The 18846-nt window shown below is 38.2% G+C and overlaps 1 long non-coding RNA gene across 1 annotated transcript; it reads left to right on the top strand.

The window, feature by feature from the left end:
- The first annotated feature begins 1531 nt into the window (after positions 1-1531).
- LOC112957183 lies at positions 1532-17253 on the top strand. Its single transcript, XR_003251170.1, has 3 exons — positions 1532-1604; positions 6461-6527; positions 17112-17253. It is a non-coding gene; the product is annotated as an uncharacterized LOC112957183 (long non-coding RNA).
- Positions 17254-18846: the final 1593 nt, after the last annotated feature.

The raw sequence follows: 18846 nt of genomic DNA, 5'->3' as shown, positions 1-18846 counted from the left end.
TGGACAAAATTGGACCCCTTTTTTATATATGCCAGAAATGTGTTAGCAACTTTAAATTCTTTCCAACATGGATGTTCCTTTGACACAGAAATGTCTTAATTCTTAAGTAAATAATGCTATTATGCAATATTTCTAGTGAACTGAAACCACATAGTTCAAATTTAAATTGTTTCAAATTAATTTTAGTTACAAAAAAAACCTCCCACAAACCATGAGATACTGCCTAGTTTCTCCAGTTAAGAGTTAAATCAGTCAGCCTACAGTCTATCTAGTTATAACAATTAGATGCAGAAATCATTAATAATTTAATTTGATTATAAGCACTCTTTTGACTGTGGTTTGTGTAGGAGATTGCAAATAGGAAACGCAAAGATCATTCAGGAAAATTAAAAGGCTGAAAAAATGTTATATCTTATTTAATTATTTTTAAGTCATAATTAATGTAAGGTGTTTATTTATTAATCTCTGGAAAATGAATTCTGTCCTCAGAATAAGTGCTGTGGTTTTCTCAAGCAAGTGCTGTATTTCTCATATAGAAGTGAGGTCAAATTGCTCAACCTTAACTTAAGAGTTGGCTGTAATAACTTGAGGGATGCTAATAATTAACTCGCTCAAATTCTCTATGCCTCTAGGATACTTTGTGGCTCTAACATTTCTCTATTTTGAAATCTTGCTGTTGGCATGGTTTATCTGGGTCATTTACTAGTCATTGTCTGCTGCTTTATCTCTTGCTGGCCCTAATTTGTCCATCTGGAATTAAGGCCGGATGGAGACAGAATTGCATCTATGGCTGCAGTTCCAGGCCAACTATCACAAAAACAAATCGAAGTTGAAGCACTCTCGTATTTGAAGCCTGGGTCCTTTTGAGGATACCTTCTTCTGAACTGCAGAGACTGGGACAGCTTACTGCTTCCTATCCCTCTTCTTGCTCTCTCTTCAAATGTGGGGAATAACTTCACAAATGTTCTTATACAGCCATAACTCTGAAATATCTGTGTGGGTCAGAGTTATTAGATTAGCTATTAATCCAGCAAGTGTAAAAATCAATTATATGATTTTATTCTTTACCCCTTGTCTGCATCATATTTCCCTTCTTATCCCTGACTTTGGGATCACCCATATATAACCTCCTTTGAGTATCTTATCCTCAAGCAGAGAATAAACCCTAGTAGTATTTTGGGTGTTTTCGGTGCATTTTTGCTAGAAAGCAGCATTCACCCCACTGAAATGTAATTTTTGCTATACATATAACATTGTAAATAGATTAGAAGTGTGCGTGGGGAATACATGCTTTTGATTAGCTATACAGAGCTACAGCAAGAGAATCCACTGATTTTTTTTTCAGAATAGCTTTTCTGTTCTTGCAGGTCCCTTCTAGCCAAAAGCCATACATTGCCTTCAGTGCTGCAGTGTCCAGGAAAAGATGACAATCCTGTCTTTTCAGCAAAAATACAGCAATCTCACTGCAAAAGAGAAAACACAAGCCATGCCATGGCTTTGCAGCAGCAAACTAGAGAGCTGCCTGGAAGGAAACTAGAGAGCTGCCTGGAAGGAGACAGGCTCAAGAAAATGCGAGAAGCCGAGAAGCGACCCCAGATTCTGTTGTAAGCCTTCTTTTTTTTTTTTTTTTTTTTTTTTTTTTTTTTTACAGACTGTGAGAACTATTACTGCACCAGCTGGAGCAGACTTCAATTTCACAGGGGAAGTAAAACGTTTGGTAAGAGAATGATGTGAATCACTCTGCTGTTGTGCTCCAGCATGAAGATTAGCACTTGTTCTTTGCCGCTTTGCTCCCTATTGCAGGCAAAATCCTGTGTTGTAGTTGCACCCAAGAAAGGCAGCCTATCTGCAGAAAAAGCCATTTCAGATGTGGTCTCCTTGCTAGGTGATAGTCAGGATTTGTATTAGCAAGAGACTAGCTGCAGGTTCTCCACTTCAGTGTCTTAGCCAGGTGCCTCTGGCCTTGATAAGTTGCCTTCTGCCAGTAGGTAAGTGTTGTCTTCTCGTGCACACCCATGCTCTGGTCTCAGAGATGTTGTCAGGTGAAGGTGCTGGTGGCCTTTCTCTGATGCCACCATCCAATTCTGGTGACCTACATGGCTCTAGTCAGATAGCAGCAAGAAGAATATTGCCCTGTTTGACTCTTGTGTTTCTTCTCCTTGCTAACAGAGCTTTCCAGAAGACTCTAGACAAACATTTGAACATGGAAGGCTGATGATGCAAATCTAAATTTCCTAAATATATAGCTGTCACTGATTTACAGGAAATAGCTTCAGCATCTACAGAGTCCAGAAAAAGTCTCTCTGGGAAAGAGCAGTCCTGTATTTATGAAATTCAGGCCCCAAATAAAGGATTAAAGCCAGCAACTTGATTGCGGCTGTTAGAGCCCCTTTCAAATGCAAAAAGTCAGCGCCCTAACACAATCCACCTTTTCAGGAGGATGCAGAGATTTTCCCTGAATGCCCAGCTGAAACGGGTCCTGTTAGCTGCCGAGTGCATTTATTGCACCTGCAATTATCGGAGTAATTGACAAGGTCTATTTTTCCCACATTAGACCACAAATGAAACATTTATTTTGACACACTGGGCTACCGCCATCTGTGCCCCAGCATCCAAACATTTTTTTTCAGTGTTCTATTTCAGCTGTTCCAGTTGGCCTCAAAAGAGCTTAAAATCTGGCAAAAATTGCACCAATGTTTAGCTGTGCACAGAAGGTATTATTTATATGTCAGTAGCACATTGTTCACTTTCTAGGTCTCTAACAGCTGTATATGGTGACATGATCCTTTACACATGCTAGTTTTCATGAAATATGTCATATGGCTATTAAGTGCAAGGCATTATACTTTTCATGTATATATAAAGACTATGCAGTCTTTCTGTATTCTGTACAGCCACTGTATAGAATTTCAGCATAAGCCACATACTAGATCGTTTCATCCAAAGTAATGATGCTTTTTTTTCTGGCATTTGCAAAAAAAAAGAAAAAAAGTTAATCTGAGTCTATTCTTCAAATATTTGGTCAAGCATTTCATTTAAATATTTTTGTATGGAAACGTATGGTATGTAATATCAGTAATAATACCCCTGAGGAAAGAACTAGGACTTAGCTCTCAGATGATCTGATTTGGAGAGAGTCAATAAGATTATTAAATTGAGGTGCAGCTGATATCAGTGCCCAGGGCCACCCCGGCTTCAGTGCAGCCTGTTGGATAGCAGGTCACCTAACTTCAGAGTCTGTAAAGAAAGGTAGACTCGGGCAAGCAAGACGTGAGAGGATATCCTTTTTTGATGTCAGTTCTTTCTTTCAAAATTCCTTAGAATAGATTAATTTATAATTTGTTACAAGAGAATACTGGGCCCAGGACTTTTTTTCTAAATTCTAAAGCTAATTATAACAGTCATTAAAGAAAACGACAAAAGTTAATCAGGTGCTAACAGTTAAAGGAATGTGAGAAATATTCTCAGAAATATATATTTATTAAAAAAAAAAAGAATGTAATACAGCACTCCAAACTTCTGACTTTTTCATCTCAAGCACTTTTCAGATAAACTCTTCCAATTCATAAGCAACAAATTCCAGGTGCATCAATCAGGCACATTGCTTGGGAGTTAGAGAAAAAGAATGTCTTCAGGCAGATTTTTAGGTAAACTGCATGTGTCATTCTTCCAAACAAATTGTGAAAGTTTATCCTGTGTTGTTGATACTGAAATGAAAAACACTCGAGAACTAAATGTCTTTCAGTTCAAGCTCACCTCATTCTGTTTGGACAGCAGCTTGAGGGGAAAAATGGTTTGTAGCAGTCTCTGATTTGCCCACATTTTGTATCTGTGCATAAGCCACCACCCTATTTAGTGAGTGTTCCACATTCCCCCTCCTCAACCAGGCAGGGCTCAAGCATCTTGTTCCAGTTAAAAAAAAAAAAAAAAAAATTTAGACTTCGATTAAAGAAGTCTAATAGAGAGGAATATATCCTCCTTTCCTCCCTGGATAAGATAGCAGTATTAAGAATCAAAGTAAGGATGTATTGCTTAGCTGGAAGCTGAAAGCCATAACAGGGTGCCTTTAAAAAAAAATCATATAAGACCCAGTTTGTGAATGCATATCAGCAAGAGTCTTAAATGAAACCCTATTCCCATCCCTGTTCTTGATATTCATGAAGTCTATGTACATCCCTATTATTCCATGGCACATTTTCCTAAGGTTCAATGTCATTCAGGCATCCTGGGGTTAAGAGAAGCGAGTACAGAAGGTTATTTCTGAGATTGTCTGAAAGTCTGAGAATTCACTTTTATTATTCACAGATGAATCAGCATGTCGTCATCTCTGTAGGCCTAGACGTAAGAAAGGTATAATGTCCAACCCCATGCGAGTCACGACTGCAATGAAAGCCCTTTATCTGAGCAATACCAAAGCGCGTTCAACTCTGGAATCAGATGCAGGCTCAGAAGCAGCCAAGCAAGAGCAGCTCAGCTAAAGCTCTGGGGAAAAAAAAAAATAAATCCCGGCCTGAAATATTGTGAAATATAAATAACGAAACTGGCTTGGGTTGCATAAGCATATGCCGAATGATATGTGAAAAAATACATCCTTTAAAAGCAGAAATATCCATTTCCCCAAGGTGAAGCATGGTGGTTTGAGACCTTTCTTGTTCTTTGCAGCTCTGCTGTGCCTGCAGACACTCTTTGCTGACTAATATTCATTGCATCAGTGCCATCAGAAGAAAGTTTTGTGGTCATCTAGCTATATTTATTCAGTCAGGAACTTCAGTATTTTCCTTTCTCAGTAAACCTCATCTGATATTATAAATGTAAAAGCTAAAAGCTCACCAGGGATCGTAAAGCAATGCAATTTTTATGGACAAGCTCAGATGTGATCTAAAATTTACCTGTTAACAATTCTTTTGGGCTCTGCAGTGCAATTGGTGCACATAAAAGGAGATTTTCACAGGAATCTGCAGACTTTGCAAGTCCACCCAGTCTTTTTCAGTGGAAAACAATGTTCCTGTCTTGAATAGGCTCTCCTGCAGTGTTGCCTGCCCTACAATTTTTGGTCAGATTAATATCCAAGGTGCAAAATTTTCTTCAGTGAAGCCGATAGTTTTAACAACGTGGGTAAAATGCAGGACACAAGGCTAACACATGCAGGAAAAACTGTTGTTGTTTTAGCTGATATAGCAGTATAACCTCACTTGGCTTCTCTCTCTCTCTGAAAAAATTCTCAAGTAGCTTGCATGAGGTATGTGTCTTAGACCATTTAGATATGATTTATTTAGCTGCATATGGAAGTTAGGAAAACTGTTCTGTATGTAAGATAAAAATTTATTGTATCTGTGAGAGCTGCCAGTAAAAACAACTGATGCCCCCAAAAAGTAATATTGGCTGACGCAGCTTGCCTGTCCAGAGGGAATCGATGTACCTGATACTATCTGCCCTAGCTGGTCCACATCATGATGGGACAGGAAATAGATATACCAGGAGGGAGTATATACAGAGAGGATTTAGCACTGACTAATCATAATCATAGTAAATGATAGTCAGCATGGATAAAATTAACGTTTTCATGAAAACAGAGATGAGACATTATCTGGAGAGGGACCAATTACAAATGACCCTGCACACGCATGCATAATTAACAGAATTCAAGAAGCAGCAATGATCATTCTTTTAACACAGCGTAAGTCTGCCTAGAGAGAGGTGTACATATCAGAAAAACTCAGCATGAATTTTTTAAAACTCTTTGACTAGTTTGGCTTTGGGGAGCTTGTCAGATTATTAACACTACTTTAACTAATTTTAATTTTGTTTAATGTGATTTCTTTTTCCATGAAGCTCTTTGAAAAAATGTTGTTTATGCAAATAAACTACATGGAAAATTGGTTTTAGAACTAAATGACAGTTGACAGAGTAGATGGTAATAACCTATTGGGAACTCCTAAAGCATGATTTGTTTACTCAGTGGTACAAATCGAATAGCTCTGATAATTAGGGACACTAAATATTTTAATAGTGGCTATTTTAATTAGATTTCTATGGCTGGATTTCAGTCCCCACCTAGACTGTTTTGTGCTACCCCAGTGGCAGCAAAGATAGGCCTAATCCTTATTTCAATGCTTGCCTTACTAAGTACTTCAGAAGAGCTGGGATAATGATGGTCAAATTTGTCCTGTTCATTTCCTATCAAAACACTATTTCTTGCTTCACTGTTTGCACAAAGAATAAATCCTTCCATTTTCTATCCTTGCTGTCAGCCCCAACGTCTCTACTTGCCTTCACCTGACTCCGTAATTCTTCTCTTCTGCCTGGCATGCAAATCTAGTAAGAAATCTAAATAATCTCTTCCCCCACCCAAGCCCTGAAAGCAAATCTTGGGTTTGGATGTATTTATATATTTATAATAAATATATAAATATTTATTTATATTTATTTTAAGAATTTCTTGCTTTGTTTGGATTTCAAGGTATTGCTCTAGGTATCTCATGGAGTTCTGTGGAATCAAACTAATCTCTATAGCATCTACCATATCTGTAAGTAACCCCATAAATTTCTTACATGTTCAAATGATCAAATACAGATGCCATCTAAGGGGGCAAAAAAAAAGCCTGTTTGGAACATTACCATTTTCGTGGCATTGCAAGATGTGGCCTACTGGCAACAAGATAAAATAGCACTTTATATTCAGTGGAATGATTTGAGCCCTATGCTGCTGGTCTTGCTGTCCTGCCAAACCTGCATCATGCTAAAGATGCAGCGCTCTCACAGCAGGGGATGGTGGAGACCAGTTCCAGAGCTCTTGGAAAGGAATATGCCAGTGACAACAGCAGTGAGCTGAGTTATGCCATGAATGAAATATTCCTAATCTAGCTAGGAAATCACATAGGGCTACAGATAAGCATATTAGTATAGGAATGAAAATCACTTGGAGAGCTAAAGAGAGAAAGCTGAACTATGGTGCAGGATGTCAAACCAGGTATTAGGAGGATATTCCAGCTGTGGTAGAATAGCAATCATAGGGCACAACATGACCATGAAGGATGCATATAGTTCAAGACAGCCAGAAATTAAAGGCTGGTGGGAGAATACTCTATGTTCATTATATGCTAGATTGAAGAGAGAAAAAAAAAAGTAGAAAGGATAAATTTGTGTAAAAATTAAGGAAGAGTCGTAAAAGGATTTGGCTAATGATGGGTGATTGCCTTAGTCCCCTAGCCTTCAATTTGCATTGGATAGAGATCTCTATAACGTTGTTAGAAAGGGAAAAACTAGCATTAGGGAGGACATAGCATCTTTGAGGGAGATACTGACCTTCCAGAAACAGACTGTAGAATAAGTATTACTAATAATGGAAGAATGTAGGAATATCTCTCTGTGGTAACTAAAAGTGTTTTTTTTTCACTGAACAAATGCTATATTACAAAGCAAAGCAAATTTAGAGGAGAAACTAGCTAATTTACAAAACTAAGCTTGACCTTTGCAGCTTGTCCCTGCAAGCTACAGATGGCTATCTGTGTAATAGGGGAGAAGAAGAAAAAAATCTAAAGCCTGTGCTCGCATGTATCAAGCAAGCTAAGAAAATATCAGGCAGTAGTTAATCACAGTGGATAACCCAGTGGACGGTTCTGGTTACATATATTAAAGAGAAAACTTATTCTCACAAGTATAAGCTTGATGGTAAACTGCTTTATGATTTGAGAAGAACAGGACAAATTCAAAATTTGTAAAAGCTATTTGAAGGCAGAATAATGTTTGAGTAAAAATCAAGCTTGGCTTGTTTTAGAATAAAAAAACAAGGCTGAAGGGTGGTGGGGAAAAGAATTTTTTTTGTATAAACAGTAACATTAGCATAACTGGACCTATATCCTAATACAAGTAAATACTGTCTGAACAGCAGAAGTTACTTAATCATTAGAAGATATGACTTCCAGACAACTTTCTGTATATAGCTAGACCAAAGTAAAAAAGCACAGTGAAAATTAACTGTTTAAGATCAGGATTATAAAACATTGTGACCTGTGATTTGATTTGAGATGGTCACTTCAAGTGACCTTTGCATCCCAGACAGATGAAGTGGTTTTTATTCTTGGCATTGACTAACAGTCAAGATATTTTATCCTTTTTGCATGCTGCACAGAGAGAGGTGGTATCTACATTGGACATGAGGTAGATCTTGTTTCTTTATTCCTTGCTCCTATATACCTTGTCAGTAACTTGGGGTGTTACTGTGCTGTGCCACAGTATATGCACTTGCAAGAACTTGTCTTGGCAGGAACGATTTTGGAAATATTTGAGTGCTTTTGGAAGGAAAATGAGAAAATTATTTGATTAAAAATAGACTTTTCCAAATGAAGTGGTCTTTTATCTGTATGATGTTACTATGGAGATACACGCTGAGAGCAAAGAAAAGGCATTTGGTTAGATAGATGTATGCTCTTGTATAGTAAAAGGGAGTTAAAATGGGTAAGCTTGTTGCCACATTGCTTTTGTGGAAATAGCAAAAGATATTATTTAACTGCTGCTGTTTCCTTTTGAAGGTTGATAAATGAAAGCTAAACAGGTGTGAATCTCACAGTTTTGCACATCCAGTGCCTCTATCTGCAGATTCAAATGGGCCTGTCTGCTTTAATTGTTAGTGTTGCTAAAGGGATGTTTGCCCCTTGAAATCGTTTTGAAAGCTGAAATACTCCAGCGTGATTAACTTGCAGAAACTGAGACCAAAATGACAAGGTATATGATAGTGTAACAGTATTTAATTCATCAAAAGCATGAGCCAGTAGTCCTTGAAGTTTTGTGAAGCATTCTAGTACCTGTTAACATAAACAATGCAACATAAACAATAACTCCACTGTAGTGTATGACAAGGTCTATAAACCTAATGCTTTTTAGGTTACGATAAACCTTAATGGCCTCTGTCGTTTGGAGACCTGCTTACAAAACTTTTTATGTTGCAGACATAAACCTGATGGAGTGGGATATCAGCTATTCTGGATGTTTAAACTAATACTAGAGATGGGGAAAACAACTTGAGGGAAATAACAACCGGCCCAGTCCCTCCAGGGACTCCACTGGTGGGTTTTTATCAAAATGCAAATTCCTTGTTACCAAAGGCAACCTAACATACTGTCCCCACTAAAACACTAAAACACCAGGCTTTGCCTGTGCAGTGGTCCTGCTGCTGGGACTCCATCACCAGTAGAGCTACAGAAATGCCTCTGTGTTTATATTCCAGCCAACACCTTCCTTTCAAAACCCAGGGCTAAAAGGATCAGGTGCAGCTGGCCAGACTCTCACAACATCAAATTGCACATTAGGAAATATCCAAAACTACGTGAGCTTGGGGCTATGGAGAAGTTATCCTATTGAGTGTGACCTGTAAGCTATCAATTAAATGTGCCATCCCACAGCTGAAACTACTTTGCTGCGTAGTATGAGATTTTTTTTCAGTTACATGCAATGGAATCGGCAGACATGACCTCAAGGGTGTACCCAACAGCTTATAAAGCCCTGGCTAAGCATTGCTTTGTCTTGCTATGCAGCAGAACAATTTTGCAACTTTTGGAACTAAAGTCCTAATTCTGCCATTCACGAGGAATTTATTTGCCAAATAAAATTCAATTCAGGCTGTTCTGATAGCAAGCAGAAAAGATATGTCTCCGCTAAGTTGCCCCAGATGAATCATAAAATATAATTTAATATGCATATGCATCTGTTTCATGGAAAGTATGGGTGGAGGAAAATTATGTGTATGGGGTTCTCCAGTAGTGATCAGTTCAGTGGTATTTTTAATGCGAAGTTAAAGTTGCAAGGAAGAATGAAGAACAGTAATGGAGTCAACATCTTTTTCTTTCCCATGCCTTTCCTATTTCATGTCTAGTTCAGTAGGCTGCTTCTATGAGAGACAGCCCTTTTTGTGTTGCCTGTGACATGCAGATTTGTTTGTATTTATTTGCTTCCTGGAGCTGAATTCTAAATTACAGAAGCAGCTCTGAAAGAACTTGGGTTTATTGTTGTTTTGAACTGCTAAGACCACTATAATAATGCTGTGGTTTGCAGGAACGATTCAAAGAGACAGTTGACTTTTATTTCTTGCCCTCAGACACTTGACCTGTTTGAGGATTGCAAATGGCAGTGATGCTGCTATATCACAGAGATCAGCATTTGCTGACCCCAGTGGCAGCTGCTACAGAGAACACTGTACCAAGGTATGCAATGTAGTGAGTGGAAGGCAGAAAAATATTGCGCATCTTTTGTGATGGTGAGGAGGGAGCATTGGCTTATTTTGTGCTTGGCATTATCCTCCCGAGATCTATGCTCTTTGTTTGTGTAACTTGTGTAGTTATACGAGTTAATATGGACTGTGCTCTCTTGGAAGGGGTAGATGCCATTTCTGTCATTGTCCTCTTTTCTCCTAGCAACACAGTGGGGAAAAATGCAGTATTAAAGAGAGCAGGGCTGCAAGAGCTAGCACAGACCAAACTGGGCATCTTGTCTCTGCAGGGATTAATGTCGCTTCCCAGTAATGCACCAACCCAGGTAACCCTAGAGATTTGGGAATATTCATGCACCAAAAGCCAATTGGTCTTTGTTGTAAGATGCTGAAGGGTCCCACTGATGGCCTTTTGAAGGAAGCATAAAATCTGAACAAGAAATTCCAGTATCCAGGTTTCTTGGGGCTTATTGGCAGGGACAGGTGTAGCAACCAGGCTATGTCATTCCAAAAGTAGCTTGAATTTCACAAAAATTGCTGTACTACAGGAAACTTGCTTGTATACAGGAAAATCTCATTTCTAAATGCCATCAGATCTTTTTCCACACTTAATCTTGACAGATCCCAGCACTGTGACAGACTGCACAAATTTGAATTAAATGCTTGGATTACTGTAGCTATGAAAATTGGGGTTCTCACCTGTTGGATTTTGGTTTTGTTTTGAGAAATGTCCTAACAGCAGCAGCAGAGAGCAGTTTGTTGTATCCTCTCCCTTGTCTTTCTCCAACATAACACTGCCAGTTGTCAGCATTACATGTATAACTGTCAGTGTTGATAACTTAAAGGGAGAAGAGAGAAATGATATTTATTTCACTAAAATAAGAACTTCTGATGATCATAACTTTAATCTCTCTGAACAGTAAATTTTTTACCCACTCCAAAAAGCCAACAATCTAAACTGGACAGGGAGAAAAGCAACTTGGTCATTAGTGAGTGAAAAGAAAGGACTTTTCTCCTTTTAAAAGAAAACAAACCCCATCAAGTTGTAAGCTTTTTGACTAATTGGTGTAACTTCTAGGGTCTTTTCACTGATATTTTAAATAGAGCTTTCAGGAACTTTTCTTCAAAGGGTTCCTTTTCACAGTATAAAGTTTTGAACAAAGCAGACTTTTTTCTAACAAATATTTTTGGTCCCTACTAAGACTAGTATTCTAGTGTATACTATCACCTCCCCCTCCTTTAAAGACAAGTACATTAAAAAACAAACCCATTTTTGATTTTCTCTTGCATAGGCTAAGCAAATCTATTTTGATAAGCTGTGTGTGCATATATATGTTTTTCACATCATTATTTTGATCGTGTTTTTGTGAGAGTCTTAGCACTTTTTTTGTGTTGGGCAAAGCTGAAGATCAGTCTATATCACTTTCATATTGCTGTGTTTTTTTATGGAAGCTATTTAAGTTAAACAACAGTTCTGCGATGAGAAATTACATGGTCATCCATATGTCCACCCTGCATATGTCCACACGGTGAATTGAAGTTCAAACCTCAGGCAAAGCAAATTGCCTGCTTGTCTAGAGAGATTTCACTTGCATCCCATGGGCTTGGCAGAGCAACCTAATGCCTGCCCATGGCTGAGCATGTTGAAGTGCACTAAACATGTCCTGGGACCTGCAGAGTGCTGATCACTTATTTATGATACTACTTTAGAGATAGCCAGAAGTTGAGAAAGGTGCTGTCAGGATCATGCACAAGCAGCAATTGTGCACCTGCTTCGTACACGACTCGTTGTGCACAGGCTGGGTAGTGCTGCCTGCAATCGAATACGTGCAGGGCTTGCATGGAAATGGGTAGAAAACTCCTGGGCCATTTTCAGGCAGGCTGGTAATTGTATGTGCAAGTAGGTCTTAATGTGTGACAGACACTGTCTATTTTTTAAAACTGCATAAATTGCAGGCTACTTATTGTTGCTTTCAAATGTAAATATGAACTTGATATTTGGTGCTTTTATTTTTTTATTGATAATTCTATGATATTCAGACAGAAGCAGCAATCATTTTTTCCAAAATTGTAACTTGAGATTTAACTTGATCTTTGTTACGTCCTGGCAATATAATTCCTCTATAAGATTTCCCCTCCTCTCCCTGTAGAGATTAGGGTGCATTGTAATCTGTTTTTAGAATCTTTCTCAAGAAAACACTCCAATCCCTTTTTTTTATCTTTTATCTCAGTATTATATTTTTGAATTCAGAAACTTTTTATACAAAAAAGCAATGTTTCAGTCCATTAGTTGTTCACTTTAGCTTGACCCAGCTTTAACTAGATTGCACATTGTGCTAATGAGATAGATGGGAAATGGCCTTCAGTAGAATGAGTGATTTGATGATCTCCACTAATTTACTATAGAACAATGACCACATTAAAGAGACATATTTTTCTGGCTTAGAAAAGACTACAGGCTACAAACTAATAAAAATAATAATAAAAAAGGAACAGCCTGCTATGTCTATTTGATATCCCATGTCCAAATATGTTTCTGACACAACTACAATGAGTTCATTGCAAATCCAAAGATTACTTAATGCGCTGATTTACATTACATGTACACATTGTATTTTTGTCTCTCTAGTCCAATCTTGTGCTCTCATTGTAGCAGAACATGCAGCTTAGATTTCATTTCAAACTATTTCCTGTAAAATTCAGTTTAGGATATTTCCTCTATTCATCTGAAGATTCTAATCCCTCTGATTCTACAGGAGAAAATTCTGCCTGGATTACTTATACTTTCTTTTTCCTAATTTTCACCAGCTGTCAGATTAGAAGACATGGCCATGACTAAACTGCCAGTAGTTCCCTGTCACAAAAGAAGTTGTGATTGCAATAGAAGCAGCTCGGAGTGTAGGCAGGGCTCTCAGTGAGGCTCCTCTCTAGCAGGGGAGCTCCTAGCAGGTCACATCTTCTCAAAGCAAGTGTCCAGCCGTGCGCTCAAGCTAAACCCAGGACACCCCCAGAATCCAACTTTGGAGATCAGGAATGAGGGATAAGAGTCATATCAGGTCCTCTTGAATTTATATCCAACGCATTCAAAGATGTCACTTGAAAAGAGTGCTGAAATAGCATCCTGTGTGTTAAAACACACAAGATTTCTGGTGGGAATTATTCACAGCCCAGGATATTATATTCAATAAAAAACGGCATGGGGTTGGAAAGAGCAGAAAATGCTGTGTAGAGGGTATTTTAAGATCTCTGTTGTTAACTGGTCTGTATTTGATCATCAGTTTGATCATTTTAAATTGCATTTTCTGTGCAAGAATCATAAGGAAGCTTCTAGGTCAAGCTAATCACGAGTTAAAAACAACTTGTGGTTGTCCTTCAGGTGCTCATTAACCCACAAAAAAAGAAAAAAACTGTTACTTCTTACTGTGTTTCATTTAATTTCTGCTCAAGCAACTAGCCTATTTCAACCTTTCTAAGTTGTTACTAGGAAAAAAAATCTGAAATATTAGAGACATTTATTGTCATAGTCATGCTCTTTTTTTCTTTTTTTTTTCTTTTTGTTTTTTTTAATATCTAAGATGGCATTCTTTGTGCTTCCTAACCTCCAGGATGCAATCAGTATAGGAGGAGCCCCAATGCCAAAATTCACTAACATTTTGATCCCTGGCACCATCTTGCTGTCTCAGCCAGAGGGCCTGTATAGAGTCTTCACAGTCAGAAAAATTATTCCTGCCTAGTTCTCTCCACTGACTCTAACGGCATCCTGGACAACTGGCTTCTGCTCCATGCCTGACTTTCAGATAAAGCAGATGAGATGGTTCCTGCCTTTAACCAGGAAGGTCTTAACTCAGGTCTTAACTGAGTTTCACTAAATCCTTTCACTCACTACTCAGCACCAGGCTAACCAGCACCATAGGTTTAGCCTCTGCAGAAGACCAATGAAACTGGATCACTGCATAACTGAGAAAAAAAAAAAAGAGCTTTAGTAACAGCATTCCTTAAAACAAAGGTCTTCAAAGATAATAACAGATGGGATCATTTTCTTCAATTCGGCATGTATTTCCTCATCCCTTTGCATTTCTATTGATTATTCACCGTTTCAAAGTCACAACTGGACCAATCAAAAGGAGTATCTGGGACTTCATTTTCCTTTTCTTTTCCTTTCAATGTTAAATAAATAGCTATGTTGCTCTTGCTGAGCCTGGGTTCACAGACCCCCGAAGCTCATCTGCAGGCTTGACTGTGGCTCAGGGGACTATTCAAAGCCTGCATGTTTGCTCTTTGGAAGGACATTGTTTGGGTTTTGGTCATTAGGAAACAGTGTCCACATGTGCTTACTGGGGCTGCCTGTGCTGCTGGCGTGTGTATGCATCACTGTGTTCTTATACTGTTGGTTTTGGATACTTGTTCTCGTGGATCATTCGTGTTAAATCTAGATCCTTTTGCAATGCTTTCTTATCATGGGCCTAGTAATTTCTTTTTCTGTGTTATCAGTTTAAATCTTTAAAGGAAGGCGAGCAAATTGTCTCTCTCTCTTCCTGCTAAATGCATAGTAATATTTAAACAACAGCTTGTCTAGGTCTGTAAACATCCTTAGCTCTTCTGTATCTCTGCCAAAGTAAATGTAGCCACTGCGCATTTTGAATGAAATGAGCTCTCTCTGGTGGCTAATCTTAGGTTTACAAGCTCTCCTCAGGTTTGCTCATATCAAGTCTTTATTTAAAAAATCCTGTTAATTTTTGCCTTTTTTTGCAATTACAGATTATAGCTATCTTGGATCTAGATCAAATAAATGTTTTCAAAATATAGTCCAAAATAAAAATGGTCTTCTGTAATGCTTCCATACATTATAAATGATAAGAATCATCAAAATAAAGGAAGAAGTGATTCTTTTTTTCTCCTTTCCTTGGCCTTCTGGAAGTTCCTCTGTGAATGCTTCCTAAATAGCACAGGAAGGTTAAAAGTGCAAGGCAAAGAGTAGCCAGGCACTTCACAAAGGTCTTAAGAATCTTCCTTCCTTAAGTCCACAAGATAGCTATGCTATTTGTCTTACTGGGTTTGGGTTCACGTAGCCAGGCTGTCAATGCATGTTTGCATATTTTTTCTCTTTTGCAAGCAGGGAAGATTTCTGTATATCCAAGACAAGTCCCTACACTCTTGCTGCAGCACCTTCTTTAGCAAAATCATCCTGTGCACTGATGTGACCCTGCCTGCTTGGATCAAAGCCCAGTCTCAGATAGCAATTTAGTCTGAATTATTTTAACCTTGATCAAGAAACAGCAGTTAGACCAGCGAAAGTCTGGTGAGGTTGTCAGGTTCCTCCTTCCTGCTGAAGTGCAGCTGTTCCTCGGATGTGTCATCCAGGTAAGGTGGTGTCCGGCTGAACAGAAAGCCCTGAGGGACCCTACTGGAGCGGGTAAACATTGAACTTTGTTTGGAAAAGGCTCTTTTGAAGTAGAAAAAAAAATAATGGGGATTAAAATGCTACACTGGAGGAGAAATACTTCCTGAGTCTGTAGCACTGTGAAGCCTAGAGCAGGTTTGTCCCTATGGGGTGGAGAAGAAGGGTAGTGGATAAGAAGCAGAGTCATCTTAGAGGACAGCCAGGAGATATCACGTATTGAATATTCCTGCAGTGATCTTTTCCTGAGACTGTTTTAAAAAGTGAGTGGAAAATAATGTGTTTAGTAAAAAGAATTTACTTTTCTCAAGTATATTTCTGAGATAGATATGATCCATTTTGTTGCTTGGTTCATGTGTGTATTTTTTTCCTAGCAAAAAGCAGGGCTGGGCAGCACAGAAGGTGGCTCCTTTCTGCACCATACTGGCCTTGCAAGGGGGCAGAGCCTCGTCAGGGGACACCCATGGTGACTTGTGCAGATCTGTGCAACCATGGGACTGCCACAGCTTTCCACATTATGATAAGATTTTGATAATTATAAAAATTGCCATGAGAAAACTGAGAAATTCTTTTTTTTACAAGTTGCTTTATAAGGGGAAAAAAAGGATTCAGACCTCTGGAAGGAGAGAGAATGATGAAAGATGAAAACATGAAAAAGAAGAGGTTTGCGTGAGCCAAACTTTCGTTCTTCCTTGTGATTGGAAGCAGGTTAAGTCTAATGCTTGGGGGTTAAATAAACTAGATCTACCATTCTGGAAAGGCCAGCTCAAGGTTCATGCATATTTTAAGTCATACTTACACTCTATTTTAAGGTTTTAGGTGAGACTTTAATGACTTAGCAGCTTTAAGCGGAATTTTTCCCCCAGAGAAGCAATCTATATGCAAAGAGTAAATCAGGGATACATTAATTTCTTCAGTACATAACTCCAGTAAGAAAGAGATTTTATGTTTTATGACTTGAATCACCTAGAAAGCAATAAGAAGTGCATCACTGATATGCCATCTCTGCTCCTTAGGATGAAGGTAATGCTCTGTGACACTAATGTATCCTTGCACCATCTGCTTTTTCAGTCAATAACACTCAAAGCTGTTCCTTTCAGAATTCATTCATTCATGTTTAGATTTTCTATAGAAAGTGTATAGATCACAATTTGTTATAGGAGGTTTCACTTATTGGACTTAAATATTTTAAAATCAAAGAGGTCAAAACTGTATATTAACAAGAGATAACTTAGTTGCACAAGGTAAGTTTCTAAAACAGACTTTTCTCCTTTTTATTTTCAGCTATTGCTGATATGGAAAGATCCAAATCCTTTGGGGGGTTTTGTATTATTCAGTAAGTTTCCTTGTAATGCTTTAGAAAAGATCAAAACCAGTGAAATCAAGTGCTCAATATTTCTTTTTCTATGAGGATCATAATGAAGTAAAAACTCAGGATAGGCTGACAAACATAATCAAGAGTTTCATGTTTTGGGGGTTTTGGAAACCGACATGTAAACTCTATCCTAGGTCTGAATAGAGCTATTCAAACCCACAATTGTGGGTGTCAGCTCACATCACATCCAAAGTCATCTGGGGAAAGAGGAGAAGAACTGAAGAGTTATTCAAGGAGATGTTAACTTTTCAGCTGCAAAACTTTAATGTGCTCACGTTGAATGCTACCTGCCAATTGTCTTCTGAAGGTAAAACATGAAATAAGCCCTTATTACTGTAATAACATCTCCTGCACTTGTAGGGGATATATACAAGAGTGTTTTCTTTGCCAGTCAGTGCCTGAGGAGAGGTGCGATCTTTTCTCACAAATCATATCAAAAACTTTGTCACCATCAGTGTATGTTACTGTAAACTTCTCCTAGCATTAGCACAAACATTAAAAACAATGAAGCTACAGAAGAATTTAGAAGACCTGCAAAAAGGAAATTTTATATTGGTATTCTATTAAGATATATATTATGAATACTAGCTTCTGAAAATGTATCCAAGATTTAGGGCAGACATTTATTTATTAATGTCTTAGTTTATTACTCTATATTATTACTGTTAATTATTTACGCACAAAGGTAAGTGTGCAAAGCAACAGTGAGCCCAAGGAAGTCTCCTGTGCACAAATTTGAATATATCGCAGGGAAGGCACTTGTATGGAAAAGATTGAGAGAGACACCAGAGGATCTACTATGTAATGTGAATAGACAGAGCAAAAGGGCTACATGACATTTCAGGGAGAGAGAGAAAGCTGTCAGATCAAATATAAAGGTGAAAGAATCACAGGACTTTGGGCTGTGTTTAACCCCATTTGTGCCATGCCATCGCTTGCAGGAGAGTTTGAGGACTTATAGTTTACATTCAGCTTTATGTATATAACCCATGGCTGTGATGTAGACAAATTGCTATTAGAGACAGGCCTGCTCACCAGAGTTTATCACATATGCAATGTGTTCATGTACAGGCAAAGGATAGAGCCAAGAAAAGGCAGAAAGAACTTGAGCATATGTATTTTCCCCTTATATCAAGCAGTTTTTCCAGAAGACAGATTAAGAAGCCATTGGATAGGAATGTTATAACACTAACAGTACACTGCTTCTGTACTGGCCAGTACTCACAAGTTCTATTCAAAGGTCTTATTGAGTAAGATACACCCATGCAGACAGCAAGTTAATTATATATATATATATATTATATACTTGGGCTTCCTGTTCTCATGTGTAGCTGATATACTGGCACATCTTTCTCAAACTATGATGTGAACTGGCAAGTGGGTTGCCAAAACTGAGATGACAGAGCATGACAGAGACTGAAAAGTACAGTTATATTATTCTAATCCCAGCCACATTTACAGTTATTTATTATTTGTTACGTGCCTGGGGTATTCCTGACACATTGCAAGACTAAAAGAATGATGTTCTCCATGTCCTTAATGAATTTTGCTGTTAATAGCCCAGCTGTGCCTTTTGCAAAAGCAAAGCAGCAACCTCTGCTTCTGAAGTATAAACCTTTCAGAAGCAAAAAGAAATGTTGAAAATTCTAGTAATTCAGGAGCAAATACCTGCAAGTACCTGTTCCTTGCACAGTCAAACCTGGATACATGCTTGTGGTTCCTACACAAAAGAGCAGTACAAGTAAATAATACTATGGTATTTTATTGCTTGTTTGGAACCTCATGAACATGGGATTTGTTTATTGGTTGGGTTGAAAAGTTTCTTTGTGAACAGACATTGCCAAATACGAAAAGAAGCACAGAGAGAAT

The sequence above is a fragment of the Nothoprocta perdicaria genome, unplaced genomic scaffold (assembly GCF_003342845.1).
Source record: "Nothoprocta perdicaria isolate Ctin4 unplaced genomic scaffold, notPer1 scaffold_7, whole genome shotgun sequence".
Classification (NCBI taxonomy): domain Eukaryota; kingdom Metazoa; phylum Chordata; class Aves; order Tinamiformes; family Tinamidae; genus Nothoprocta; species Nothoprocta perdicaria.
This window is presented reverse-complemented; position numbering and strand designations above follow the sequence as displayed.